Source organism: Manacus vitellinus, unplaced genomic scaffold (genome assembly GCF_001715985.3).
Source record: "Manacus vitellinus isolate BGI_N305 unplaced genomic scaffold, ASM171598v3 scaffold_54_pilon, whole genome shotgun sequence".
Taxonomy (NCBI): domain Eukaryota; kingdom Metazoa; phylum Chordata; class Aves; order Passeriformes; family Pipridae; genus Manacus; species Manacus vitellinus.
The window spans coordinates 3,033,681-3,047,465 of NW_021940645.1; positions in this window are offsets into that span (position 1 = coordinate 3,033,681).

The following is a 13,785-nucleotide window of genomic DNA, read 5'->3' on the forward strand; positions in this document are numbered from 1 at the left end:
CGGTCGCGGCGCACCCACCTTGCCCCACCTGCGGAGTCCCCGATTAACCAAAAGCGGTGCCTCCGGGCCGCCCACCTCACCTCCGCCGCCGCCGCCGCCGCGTTGCGTGGGCCGGGCCGCCGGGCGCGGGGACCGCGCCCCCGCGGGAGCACGCGGCTGCCGCGCCCACAGGGAAATTCGGCCGGCACGGGCCGAGGGAGCGGAGCGCTAAGGGCAAGCGCGGGCAAGCGCTGGGCCCGCCCGGCCCAGCGCGAGGCTGTGGCAGCGGCCGGGCTCGGGCCACCTGCCCGAGGCAGGGCCGCCGCCCGGGCCTGCCGGCGCGGGGGTGCGCCGCGCGGGCGGGCGCGCTTGAGGGGGAACTTTCCTCGGCCGCGGGGCGGTAAAGCAGCAGGGGCCGGTGAGCGGGAAAGCGCTGCCCGCGGCGTGCAAATGCCCGCGTGTGAGCCGAGATCGGCGCGGGGGCCGCGGTGGCGGAGCGGGAAGGTGACACAGAGCTGTGGGAGCGGCAAGCAGGTATCCCCGGGGCGGGCGGCCCGCGCCGTGAAGCGCCCTCAGGAAGGATGCGAGGGATGAAAATGGCGGCGGGACGGGGGCCGCGCCCGCGGCAGGACCGGGCGCTCGGAGGGCGGCGCGGGCGGCAGGAGGGGCTGCTGTCCTGCCCGAGCTCAGCATGGGCTTTAGCCCCTTCGCCGAGCGAAATCGCTCATTTCACTCATTGCCTCGTAAGAAAAGTGGAAGTGAGGTTGTTTACCCCCGCCGACTCACTGGTGTTGATAGGTGATGGTCGTTTTAACTGAGTGGAAAAGTTAAAGCCACGTCCCGAGAGGAGACAAAGGGTTTGGAAGACAAAAAATGCAAAACGAGCTGCGTGACTGCCCACCAGGATAGTGATACTGAGATGATTTAAGATACTGAGCCTGGCGGTGCGTTCACATGGCTGCTGAGTGCTGTCAAGGACCAAGCATCCCTCTCCACATATCCCTCTGTTCAGTAGTGCTGGGTGGCGGTTTGGGTTTCTTCTTTTTTATGTTATGCTTCCCGAAATATTCTCCAGGAATCCAGCTGTTTTCTCAGTGCGGTGACGGAGCCGCTGCTTTATGAGTTTGTTAACAATAAAAAAGGAAAAGACCGTTCCCAAGCGTCGAAAGGAAAGATGTTCCCGAGCGTCAAAGCACTGGAAACGCGGGCGGTGCCCCGTCTGAGCCCCCTGGGATTTGCCCAGGAGTGAGAATTCCCCGGGCTGGGAAGCTCCCGTCCCAGTGGCCCCGCGCTGGGCTCCGCCGGGAATGCCGGCTGTGCCGGGGTCGGGGTTTGCTCGCCGGGCTCTGCCCCCCGTCAGCACCAGGGACAGGGCGGGATCCGCGCCGGGAGCTGCGCGGAGCCGGGTCCGCCACAGCTTCGGAGTCCGAACGCTCCTCCCCGGCCGTGTGCGGGAATAGATCGAACAACGGCATCGCCGAAATACACAGCCGTTCTGACCGCTGTCTCAGCTCCAGCCTACTCAAAAGAATTCAAGTTTAGTGCTTCTTGTCGTATGGAACCTAAAGTCTCTTTACTCTTCAAGTACTGACTGTGCTACATACGAAGTGGGCTGTTTCGGTCCAACACACGGGGTGCACAGACCAGGCCAGGAAAACATGATCTAAATGATTTCTGTATTTATATTTGGCCAAAGTTCATATTCATACGGATTGTAACGATGATAGTTGCAAAAATATTCCATTGACAAGTTGGCTTACATCCCCAAAGGAAACATTTTGCATCTTGTCAAATGCCTGAATCCATTGCTTTCCATGGAGCATGAAGTTACCAATAATTACCCCAAAACAATGCAGTTTATGTGAAGGCAACGTGCAAACAGAGCAGATCAGTTTTACCACGGATTATAAAAGCAAAACCCTTGCAGCTTATACTCTCCCTCACCACCCCTACAAAATATGACAAAACAGAAATAAAGGGATGGTTGCTGTGGAAGGAAGAAAAGCATCCCACAGAGTAGTGCACAGTCAGTTTTACAGATCACTTACTTGTCAACAGCGTAGTAGATATCACCTTTTCCAAAATTTGTTCATAGCTAAAGTTATACATCTCATTAGGGAAAAAAGTGATTCTGCTGACAGCGGTGTATTCACTTTGTCTTTTAATAAAGAAAGCAATTAGAAAATTGATTTTAAAATGGATGTTTGAAGCTACTGACACCTCGAACCATGGAAATACCAAAGTATTTTTTTTTAGGATTGCTTCTTATTACAGTTGTCAGAACTATGAACCATTGCCTCAGTTTAGTCTTGAGGCAGCCCTGAAACTGTTTGGAAAAATATAGGATATTTACTCAGAGCAATTTATTTAAACTTTGTGTATCTTTATTCACAAATAATGGTACTAACTAACTCTGATGATAATAGGTATTTCTATATCTACCAATTAATGAACATAGTGGATATTTGCAGGGAGTAACCGAGGTGCTTTTGAAGTAAGAGATTATTTGATCCTGAAGTTGGTATAACAAAAGACCTAGATGTCTTCTCCTCTTCTGGCTGAAAGCCTCAGAACTTCAAGAAATATTTAATTTATAAGCTATGAATAATGCTTTAACTGTGATGTACACATCCCTCCTTCACAGGTTCATACCCTTTTTGCATCAAGGCTGTTTGATTCTCTTTAGGAAGATTAGTTAGAATAAAATAAGGGCAGAATATGATTTGACTTTCTGTGGTACATGTCTAAGCACCTCTTCTGTGTGCTCTGTAATAATTTCATCATGTACTGCATGTGCATTTAAAACCCTGCTCAGACACTCACTAGGGTGTTTAAGGGCTGGGAGTTTTGGTTGTCAGGGGTTTTTCGCAGTGGGATATGAGTTAACAAATATAAGGATGAAAAAACATGCTTTCTTATCCTTGAAGTCAGCTGTATCTCTTTGTAACTCTTTGAATTTCTCACTGACTCTTCTGTTTCTGAGAAGCCCTCTTTGAATAACAAAAGCTGCAAAATGACCACAAAGCAACCTGTAAAGTAGCAGACCTGATGACTTAGGCTGGAAAACATAATCCAGATGGTGGGAAGTTATGTTTATTTTATGATGATCTATTAGATTATTCCATTATACATGTGATAGAAAAAAATCATACTTAAGGGCTTGTACCTGAACCTTTCCAAGGCCTTCAACAACCTGATTTTCTGCTCCCCAGTAAATGCATCAGCAAGGATGACTGGAAATTGGCCCATACTCCTGTTCTGATAAGTGGCAGATCAGTTTTTGGTTTTGGTTTTGTTTGAAACAGGATGAAACACATGAGCACATCTGTTGCTCGTTAAGGTCACTGTCACTCAGAGCAAGGGAATTTGAAAGGATGAGAGCTCTACCTGCTCAGCACTCTCTAAAAGAGCCTTCAAACTCATTCCCAGAAACCTATGCCTGTCTTTTGGAGGGACAAAATTCTGTCCTATTTTTCTAGAAAGCACTAGTGACAGTATTAAACTCCTATTTTAAATAATGTTTCAAAAATGCGTTGCTTACCTACCAATAGCCTTGGAATAGTTCAGTGAAGCACCTTCAGGATCACCTCTTAGTGTGGAAAGCTGAAGACTGAGACTACACTGGCCAGGCCATCCTGTGCAAACAATCCTATTTGCTCTCTGGAAAAGTAGCTTACTAATAGATTTAGCTGTCCATTTTCCTCAGTGACTCGGGGTGATTTGCTTTTGACCCATGAGTTTCACTCCAGCCTGGGCAATTTAGACAGTTCTGTCAAGGGCAAATTCTGGGGTTTCTGCAAGTCTTTCTCCCAGTCTTCTGTCCTTTCTTCTGATCATGATCTGATCCCCCCAGATGTTTCATTAGCTGTTCAGCTTCAGATCAGTCACAGAAACATTGTTTTCCTTGTAAATAGGCCCTTAATTTTCCATAAATTTCTGCATTTTGGTTTCATTAGGCTTATGAGGTATTTTAATAAGCTGTCTGCACAGTTTATTTGCAGTAACTTTAAACTAAAGGAACAACCACCATGGATTGATACCCAACAAGTTTGGCCTCCTTGGCTACCTAAGGGTTCCTCAGCAATGATGGTGTGAGGAAAGTTAGCGTGGAAAGTAAATCACTGCAGCACAAAGTCTGGATGTGCTTTCTCCCGGGATAATGCTTTTGGCAGCTGATCTCATTCCCTGCCCAGCTGAAGGGGCCACAGTTCCAAGCTCAGAAATAAGCCAGTGATGAGTGTGGCTTTCTGAGTAAGGAGTAACCAGTAACGAGACACTGCCTTTGGCTGGGAGGGGCTGTGCAGGTGGTACTTCTCTGTGGGGATGCCAGTGTGACTGTTCAGACAGAACTGCTGACAGTTAGAGGAGAGCAGATCTGGGCTGCATTTGCACTGTCATTTACCCAAACTGTGACAGCTCCACTAAATGAGGCTGTTCCATTTGTGATTGCTTATTGCCCAGCAGTTCTGATTTTCACGGGCCTTTGCACGTGCTGTGTAAGGGGGCAGGAGATGAAGGGGTCTGTTCCTTCTGTCACTGGCAAATGAGTGGGCCACTTGCAAAACAACTCACAGTTTTCCCTTCTGAGAAAAGACTGGAAGGAATTTCTTTAAAATTAGGACTATAGGTATGTCCAGTTAACAGTCTGATTCCCATGGGTTTGTGTTTTGGCATTGGCAAAAAAGCTGCCAAAGGAATCTAATACTTTGGATCTCCAAAATTACTTTATTTTGCAGAAATTTTCCAGAAAATATTAGGAAAATGTAGCAAGCACATCTCAGACAAGAATCATATTTTTAGAGTGACTCGACTCTAGTAATTTTACCCTTATAAGATATTCATTGTTCCCGTTTTCAGTTTTAGTAGTTTTGCAGAGTTCCTAAATTTGCCCACAAACAAGAGCAAACAAACATGCAAACAAAACAGTCAAAATGTCAACATACAGTTCAATAAAACATTGTGAATTGCAACTCTAGAGCGTTGCTCAAACATTAAAGAGAAGGCTGTCCACGTGGTAACCTCCTTGGACTGATTTTGTCATTACCCTGGGCTATATTATTACCATAACATTCCTAGGACAGGGTGAAAACAGTTATGGCAGGAGGTAATTCAAGATGGACTGTCAACAGGATGAACCCCAGCAATGCTGCTTGACTTATAACCCTCATTGCTTTCGTGCTTGGGGCCAATCCAGCCTCAAAGTGCTCTGATTTTATACAGAAGAAAAGCTGAAATTCTCCTAAAGTTTAATATTTTAACTTAATTTGTCTAAATAAATGTTGGCCTCTTAATTTTGTCTCGCTGTTCAACTGTAAATATCCAGTTTTAAATGCATGCTATTTATATCAAGGGAAAGGTGAATCTTTTCCCACCTGTTTCCCTGGATATCTCTCTGCATCTCTCAGTTGAAGGCTGACTAATCCATTATTGCATCTTTCTTATAACAGCACTGCTAATTTTCTATTTGAGTGTGGAAAAAAGGTTACAGGTTGCAGCCTTGATGCAAAACTTTCCTAATCTGGCCTTGCAGCACTCCAAGAGTAAATGATATGCCCTTTTACAGATAAACTTGAGCACTGCACTAAATTGAATTGCCAGGTCCCAGAGAGAGTTAATGCCATACTCTCACTCACAGCTGACTGCCTGATACTTACCCCAAGCAGTGTCTGCTGAGTGTCAGTCTGGTTCACTTTGATTACTTGGTGCCTTGATCTGATGATTTGCTCAGTTGACCTATTGATTTATTGAAACAGTTTCAAATGTGACATCTGAAAACCAGGATAAACTTTGCTGAGAAAACTGTGACCCAGTTGGCTCTTCCAAATAAGGGCTTAACTCAAGCACCACTTTTCCTTGAGCACTAAAATAGTGTGTGAGCATTAAAATACACATTCCCAGAACCTTTTAAAAGAGATATTTACAAAGGGATATGTTATTAGATTATCCAATGAAGAAAGACTGCCCACCTCACCCACTTAAACCAGAATTATCAAATCTTTTACTCTGCTGCTGATAAATTCACTGCATCAAAGCAGTAAAGGAGGAGCAAAATGACCCACAGTTTTCTGAGAATTTTTTATTTTACTGTAAATAGAACATGTGAGCTGCCTCAGTGGCATTTTTCACAGTGGCCTACAAGTAATGTTTTGGCCCCTTTGTAGTTAATTATTTTAAAATTAACTTAGCAGCCGCTGAAGAATGACTGCTGGTATATGGTTTTTTTTCAAAGGGTTGCATCTGCAATTCAGACAGAATTTTTTCTGTCTATCAAGCATGAAGCAAATTTGTTTAACACCACCACCTCAATAGATAACTGGAGTAAACTATTGTTGTAGCAGTATGTGTGTTAAAAGGGAAATAGAACAAAGTAGACTGAAACCTAGCACAACAATTTTCATTTAGTACATTTATGCTTTCATTTTGCCCTGCCAGATACAGAAATCCACACAAGAGAATATGTGCAAACCCAAACATTTTCTACTTAAGGTAGGAGACTGTAGCCAAATGCTCCAACAAAATACAGTGCCAGAACTGTTTCAGGCGAGGACTTGGCTATTTAATAATGATTTAGCCAAGGTCATCTTAGTTTCCATTCACACATTTTCCCATTCCTTTCTTAGTGGCTTTGGTTGTGCTGACAATAACAGAGGAACTGAACTCCAAGCAAGAAGGGCAGGGTGAGGGAATGTGCTGGCTGACTTAACCTGATTCTCCCAAGAGGTGATTTTTGTCCTGTTTGAAAAGTGTGAAGGAGGATTGTTCCTCAGTTGAGAGGAAGGAAAACCTAGAATTTCTTGATGGTCAGGTGTGAAATGTACAGCTCATGAGATGGGAACCCTCAGCTCTGTCCTTGCACAATGTTTTCATGCAGGAAGCAGAATGAAGGACTAGTAGAGAAAGGCACATCATGTCAAAAAAATGTTCTCAACCAACTCTGTTCAATCAGAACAAGTAAAATAAATTAATTTAATGTGTAGCTTTATTGGCAATTTCAGTAATAAAAAGTTTGGTTAGGGTCAGCCAAACTTTTCAACTGAGTTTCAGTGGCCTAGAGAGGGACAAGTAGGATAGAAATTCAGGATTCTATTATATAAGTAACCTGTTTCAATTGCCCCCTTGTTTAAAGCAGTGCACGACTTAACAAGAACAGAGCTCCCAGACAAGTCAACAAGAATGTCTTCTTCTTTATTCCATTTATCATATTTTGTTACTCAGCCCTTTCCTTTACATGTTGGATATCAGCTGTAGAGGAAACAGAATAAAAGTTCCAGTGCTGAGCTTTTTTCTTTTTATGAACTCTTTCAAATTGAGATCAAAAAAACTAGTAACAGTCAAATTATACTGAAGTCAAATAATTCTGCTGGAACCAAGCCACTGGCTCTGGGAAGGAGGAAGTACAGAAAGACAAGTGCCTACAAGTTAGTCACATGTTGAAATAGAAACATTATAGGGTCTTCTTGACTTGTCAAATGAACCAAGATTTTGAGTGTAATGTGGTGTAATTTGCACTGTAAATGTTAATAGTGGGGAGTGTTGCATTAGTTCTTAGGCTGGGACTTCCAAAGAGTTTCAGTGGCTGAAGTTCAACTGCATATCCTTTGCACTAGAAGAATCCTTTTTCAAATCTCTGTCTCCAATCCTGAGAGCTACAAAACTGGAGAAGGAACACTAATATTGTGAAAATCTTAAGCAAGTAGTCACAAAGACACAAAGTGCTTATTAGAGGGTGTTGCTTTATTGCCATGCCTTTTGTTTTGTTTTGTTTTATCATTTTTAACTGAAAAAATTCAGAACTGATTTAAAATTCCCCATGAAGCGGTTTAACTGCCATGACTTTCTGTTCAGGGAATTCTCTTTGAATAGTGGATGAGAAATTACATCTCTCTGATGTAATCTCTCTGATTCCACCAGGATCCACTTTGTGTGGCTGAATCCTTGTGCTGTAAATTCTTGCTGGTATCATGCCATTCCTACCTGTATGGCTGTTCTGGTAAAACATTTGGCCTTGGCCATAATTTGATCTTATTGAAACCCAAATTCCTATGTTTCCCAGAAATGGCTTCCAGTGATGGTGGACAGTCAGCTGTGTTATTTTAAAAATTCCTGCAGTAATTTTATTTTTAAAAGCTGGAGTTCAGGCAGCTCACACTATTGCTGTGTCCGTGAACTGCTTTAATAAGCAACTGCCTTTGTGCTGTGACCTGGTAAAAATGGAGCAGGTTCAGCTGTGATGGGGACTCTGTTTCAGGGAACAGCACAGTGAAGGGATGCTGCAAAGTACAGCTCTGTAACATGTACTGTGGCCTCCTCAGCCCTGTCTCTGAAATCACTGTGGTCTGGCTCCTGCACATGAGAAAAAATCAAGGATGGTTGAGTCAGTGAAAGGAGCAAGGAGAAATCTAACACAAGGTGGTAGCTCCGAGTTCCTTTTCTGGTAGTGGCCCACAAAGGAAAAGAGAAGAGGCCTGTTTCATATGAACTTACTGTATTTCCCAGCATTTTAGGATTCCCCAGTTTATTTGGAGTCACTTTATTTTGATGCAGTGCTAATGGGTATCCTGAATTGTGTTTTCTTATTTGCTTCCTTTGCCTTTGGGCATATTCTACCATGGCAATTTGGAGTAAAGCGAGAATTAAAGTGAATGTGAATTATTGCAATGAAGTTTACATCATATTTTTACATGTTTTTAATTCCTATAGGTGAAATAAACGGTATCTACAGTGCCCAAAGAGAGCAGCTTTTACTGTGTGAAAGTTATTTCTCATCTAACTGAACATAATGATGCCAAATCTGAAAGACTGGTGTGGCTTCTTCTTTTTCAGAGGAATGATTTTCAAAAGGAATCTTTGCAGTGAATGTGATGAACCACCGAGCTGCCTGATGCTTCTACCTCAGCTCTGTCCTTCATCAGATTAAGTTCTCTTCTTACTTCACCGAGCAGCAGCAGCAGCAGAAAGTGAGTTTTAAGAAGTCATCTGGAAAATAGCACTTCGAATAAGATGTATCAGTACGCATTAAGGGTTCTGCCATGTCCTCTGTGACTCAGAGACTTGAGCTGAGGACAGCAGCATCAAAAGTGTTCATATTTTAAAATCACAGTTGGAGGGTTATTATAAACCCAGACTCCATCTGTTTGCCTGTTAAGGTGGGATCATACATTGTTTTTTTAAAAGCTAGGAGGGGGCTGTGTTTAATTAATGCTGGTTTTGGCACCTGAGGGCATTGGGGACTGCTTGGAAAGGGGTGCTAGAATAGTGAACTAGTGAAAACTAGAAGAAGATGGTGATACTGAAAGCAGGGCTGTCTCTGGGATGAGTGTCAAGGAATGCTTGACTGCAGGATTTGTCTGGTAGAAGGGAGCTGAGTCCTGAGCTTACAGGTACTCAAGAGATCAGGGTTTCAAAGAGCAGTGAGGTGAGAAGCAGCTATTCCACAGCAGTCCCCCTTACCCAGGAGAGAGGAAGACCTTCCCTCTGGCACTGTGGATTAACTGCTGAAGAGTTGACTGGTCACTTATGAGAAGCAGGGAAAATGAGAAGAATCTGAAACTTGGAAAATTTAATAATGTACAGTTCCATGGAGTTAGCAGCAAATACTAGTCTGGAAAAATATTTTTGAAATTCAGTAACTTTTAGTACTGACCTAACATACTCTTAACTCCTCCATTTCACTTGTGTGTCCTAAGGGGTTGTGTAAATATTTATGCACGTGATTAACTTCAGGCATCTGAAAAACTTCATGAGAAGCAGTTACACCAATCCAAAGGGTGCATCTGGGTATCTGTAATAGATTTTTGAAGTACTGGGGCTTTTGAAGGAAATGCTGTTACATTAGAGGTACAGTCACTTTCTCTGTATCCCTTTGGGCATGGCACTGTGTGGAAGGGTATGGATTTTCCTTTCTATTTTTCCAGTCAGTGGAAAACATTATGGCAGTTGTAAGTATGCCCCTAAGTGTCCCACAGCTAATTCAGGAAATGTCCTTTATGAAACCTTACATTGGAGAGCTCGTGCTGTACAATGATGTAGTCTCAGATTTTTGGATCTGTTTCCAAACCATCTTCTTTTCCTGAAAGGCATCAAAAATATCTTTGGTACTAAATCTACATAGATACTGCTGTTTGTGTAAGTTTAAAAATGGTAATTAAAAAAAGGAAACATAAGAGTAAGGAGGAAACATTCACTGTAAGAGGGGTGAATCCCTTTCCATTTTTCTCAGCCTACTGTTTACCCCCAGTTTCAGGTGAATGTTAACCTTGAGAGCAGATTTCATTGCCAGAAGTGTTTGTAGGCAATATGTGAACCAAACACCATCGGTCCAGCTTTGTAGTCTAGTAAGAGATTCTGACATCTCTATACATAGTGAGGTGAGCATTCTCCTACCCTGACGTGACTCTTGCAGCATTTGCTTTGCTCTTGAGCCAGGTACAAAGAATTCCTGTGCTGTGCCCTGCTGCTGCCAGAACTGCTGTAACTAAAAGAAGTATTTTCCTACAGAAGAGAAAAAAATCTTCTTCTTACCGTTTGTGGTTTGTATCAGACCGTTAAGGCTGGATTTGCTGTGAAGAAACTTTTCTGGCTTTATTAAGCTTACACTGATGTTCTACTCAGTCTGTTGTCCATAGAAGGGAAGTAAATAGGACAGCTTATAAATTTTGACAACTATGAAGTTTGCATAAGATTGAAAATGAGCATTTAGGTTATAAATTCGATGGGGTAAGGGAGGTACAGGAATCAGTTAGTGTACAGGATTGTGGCCTGTGTCTAGGGTTACTAAGAATGGCACTATTAATAATTGATTTATTTGTTTTAAAACTGCTTTTATATAAACCTATTTATAACATAAGATTCCTCACATTCCTATGACACTAACAACTGCAAGGCTACAAGCACAAGTGTTTGAACTGAGATACCTGCTGCTCAGCCACTGAAATGCCATTGTCTGACACAAACATTGCCTCGCAGATAAGGGCCCCACCCAACAGAGCCCTGTGGAAGGAGCAGTTTCAGCAGCAGAGACAGACAGTTCCCTGTCAGAGTTATTGAGGAATCACAGGATGGGGACAACATTGGAAAAGCCTAAGTGAAAAATGGCACCAGCCAAACTGAGGAAAACAGGCACAAGTGGGAATAGGGACTTACCCATATTATGCCCTGGAGCTGTAGAAACACCCAAAAAGCATTAAAGCATTGGAGGTGTCTTTGGTTATTTCTGAATGTCAAGCTTGCTGTTGGTTTTGTATATGAAGTGAAAAAAAATGCTCTTTGCTATTCTGTCTTACCTGGGAATGTGTGAAATGTCAATACTCAATGTCACGTGCTACGATGACACTTTTTAGTTCAGTAGTGGATGAAAAAAAGTTTCCAAAAGTATGGAAAGGGAGGCTGTAAGCTGCAAAAAATAGGGACTAAGATCCCTGCTTGTATGTGGAAGTTGGAAAGACTGGCAACTTGTGGCTGCTGCCTTACACAGTCCTTCAGTCCTGACTCGGAGCAGGCTTTTATTACACTGGCTCTTGGCACCTTCTTTGCAGGTCCAGCAGTAGTGACCAGTAGCTCAGCAGTTTTGCAGAATTGCTCGAATGACCAGACCAAACATTTTCACTTGTGACCCAAGCAGGAGTCTGTGCCCCCGTGGAGGGGCAGAGCGTGTCTGTCAGCTCGCAGCACTGCCTTTGCCGGCAGCCTGCCCGGGAACAGCTGCTCCGGTACAAAAGGCCAAAGGGAAGCGCCTCAGTTTTGCCCGAGTCCTGTCACACCTCCAAGTCACTGGGACACATCCAAGTGCCTGGTAAACTACAGGCGGTCTCTCCACTGCAGAACAGGCTGTACAGTTGACTTTAACTGAAACGTGAATCATCTCGGTCCGAAATTATTTTAATCCAATCAGTCATCTGTGTTACAGGGTGCAAAGAGACAGCAAAGCGAAGAGAGCGGCTGCCAAGCAGGGGATACAGGACACAAATAAAACTGCTAAGATGAGATGAAATATGAACTAATAATGATTTATTCCAAATGCCACAGGGGTTACAGTGTGAACCACTTGTAGAGATATTCAGGTGAGATGAATTTTGTAGGCTTTCCCCAAAATTACTTTTATAGTCTCAGCAGAGTGAAGGGAAGGCAAAACTGTTCGTTACACAGGGAGTACACACAAGGGTTTTGAAGTGCTCACAAACAAATTCTCCCTAATTAATATATGCTTTACAAGTCTCTTGTAAGTAGATGAGCACGAACAGCTGTAGTTCTTTTTATAGACACAAACTAATCTCTAATACATGTTGGAGTTGAAGGATATAGAGAACAACATGCTGTGGATTCGTAAAGCTTTTCTAGCCATGGAAGTATTCTTTTTATGCCCTCTAAAAGTGGAAGGGAATGCAGAAGTGTGCAGAGTGTAGTCTTCAAGAATACTGCTTGGAACAAAATCATGACAGGAGCAAAGGATCTAGCTATTAATGACACATACCATGCACTCCTTGTTAACACATGAAACAGCATGTGTGAGCTTTGACCTATTTTTCTTGACAGGTTCAGTCTTTTGTGACCCATATGAGATAGGCAGCACTTACTAATGTTTCTTCCCATTTTTCACTAGTGTCAAAGGCCTTCATGACAAAGGAAGAATTATATGCTTCATGTTTTTAAACAATTTTAAAAGCCCAAGCAATAAGTCATAATAGAATTCCTTAGACTTGATGAATATCTTTGAACATACTTCCTGTTTGAAGATGTTTTCTCCCTTCTTTCTCCTTTTTGCTGGCTTTATATATTATCAGTTTAATATTGTCCTCTGCAGGGAGACAATATCCGGCTGTGGTGGGTGAAGGGAGAAACTGTAATAGCTCCTTTCCATCTCTAATGCCTATGATTTTATTTACATAAAAACATTGTGGATTTTGAACAGTGTGTTTCTTTTGGTAGTTTATTACCAGCCTGAACAGCCCACTTTTTCATGATCTAACATTCATCTGCTGCAGAAGCCATCATCACCTTTATTTTTAGTTTTAATTGCCTTTCTTTTAATAAACCTTGGTTTGAAGTAAGTTTCCAAAAGTCTGCTTCAAAACAATGCCCAAAGTCTTCTGGAACCCACTGATTTACATTTTTTTCCCCTCTCAAAATAATAAGCTGGTTACATTTTTATTGATTTTATAGCTTTTTCTGATCTGACATAAGGAAGAACTGATTTACTTAGGATAAAATTCCTTGCTGGGTTCCCTCTATTATTGCAACCAACTGCTGGAGGGCCTGTAGGGAAGAACTGTTTCAATAGCTCTGTGCCCTCTTCTTTTGGGCTCAGAAGGTCTATTTCCCCACTTTGGATTGTTTATTCCTCATAATTCTTGTGATGTAGACTGCTATGATTTGCAAATTAAATTTGTCCATTTATTCTTATGCACTAGAAGAAACACCAGGGGAAAGCTGAAAATCACTATTTGATAAAACTCTTTTCCTTTCCTTTCAAGGGAAATAAATACAATCTCATAGGTTCAGTCACTGTGGGGAAAAACCCTCACCTATATGAATGCTGCTGTTTAGAGAAGGGAAAAATGGAAATGCCAAAGTGGGGATGGTGTGGATTCCACACATCTCTAGAACAGCTGCTTTTGGGGAACTAACCCTTCTCCTCCCAAGATTTACTTTAGATAAGCACATCTAAATGTAAACCACTTTGAAGTATCAGAAGGCAGATATCAGAACCTCTGGGGAGATTGGCTAAGACTGGGTTAAACTGGTCTCTTAAGCCACTGTTGGAAAAAGAAGCCACTGTTGGAAAAAGATGGAAAGGACCATTGCTTTGTC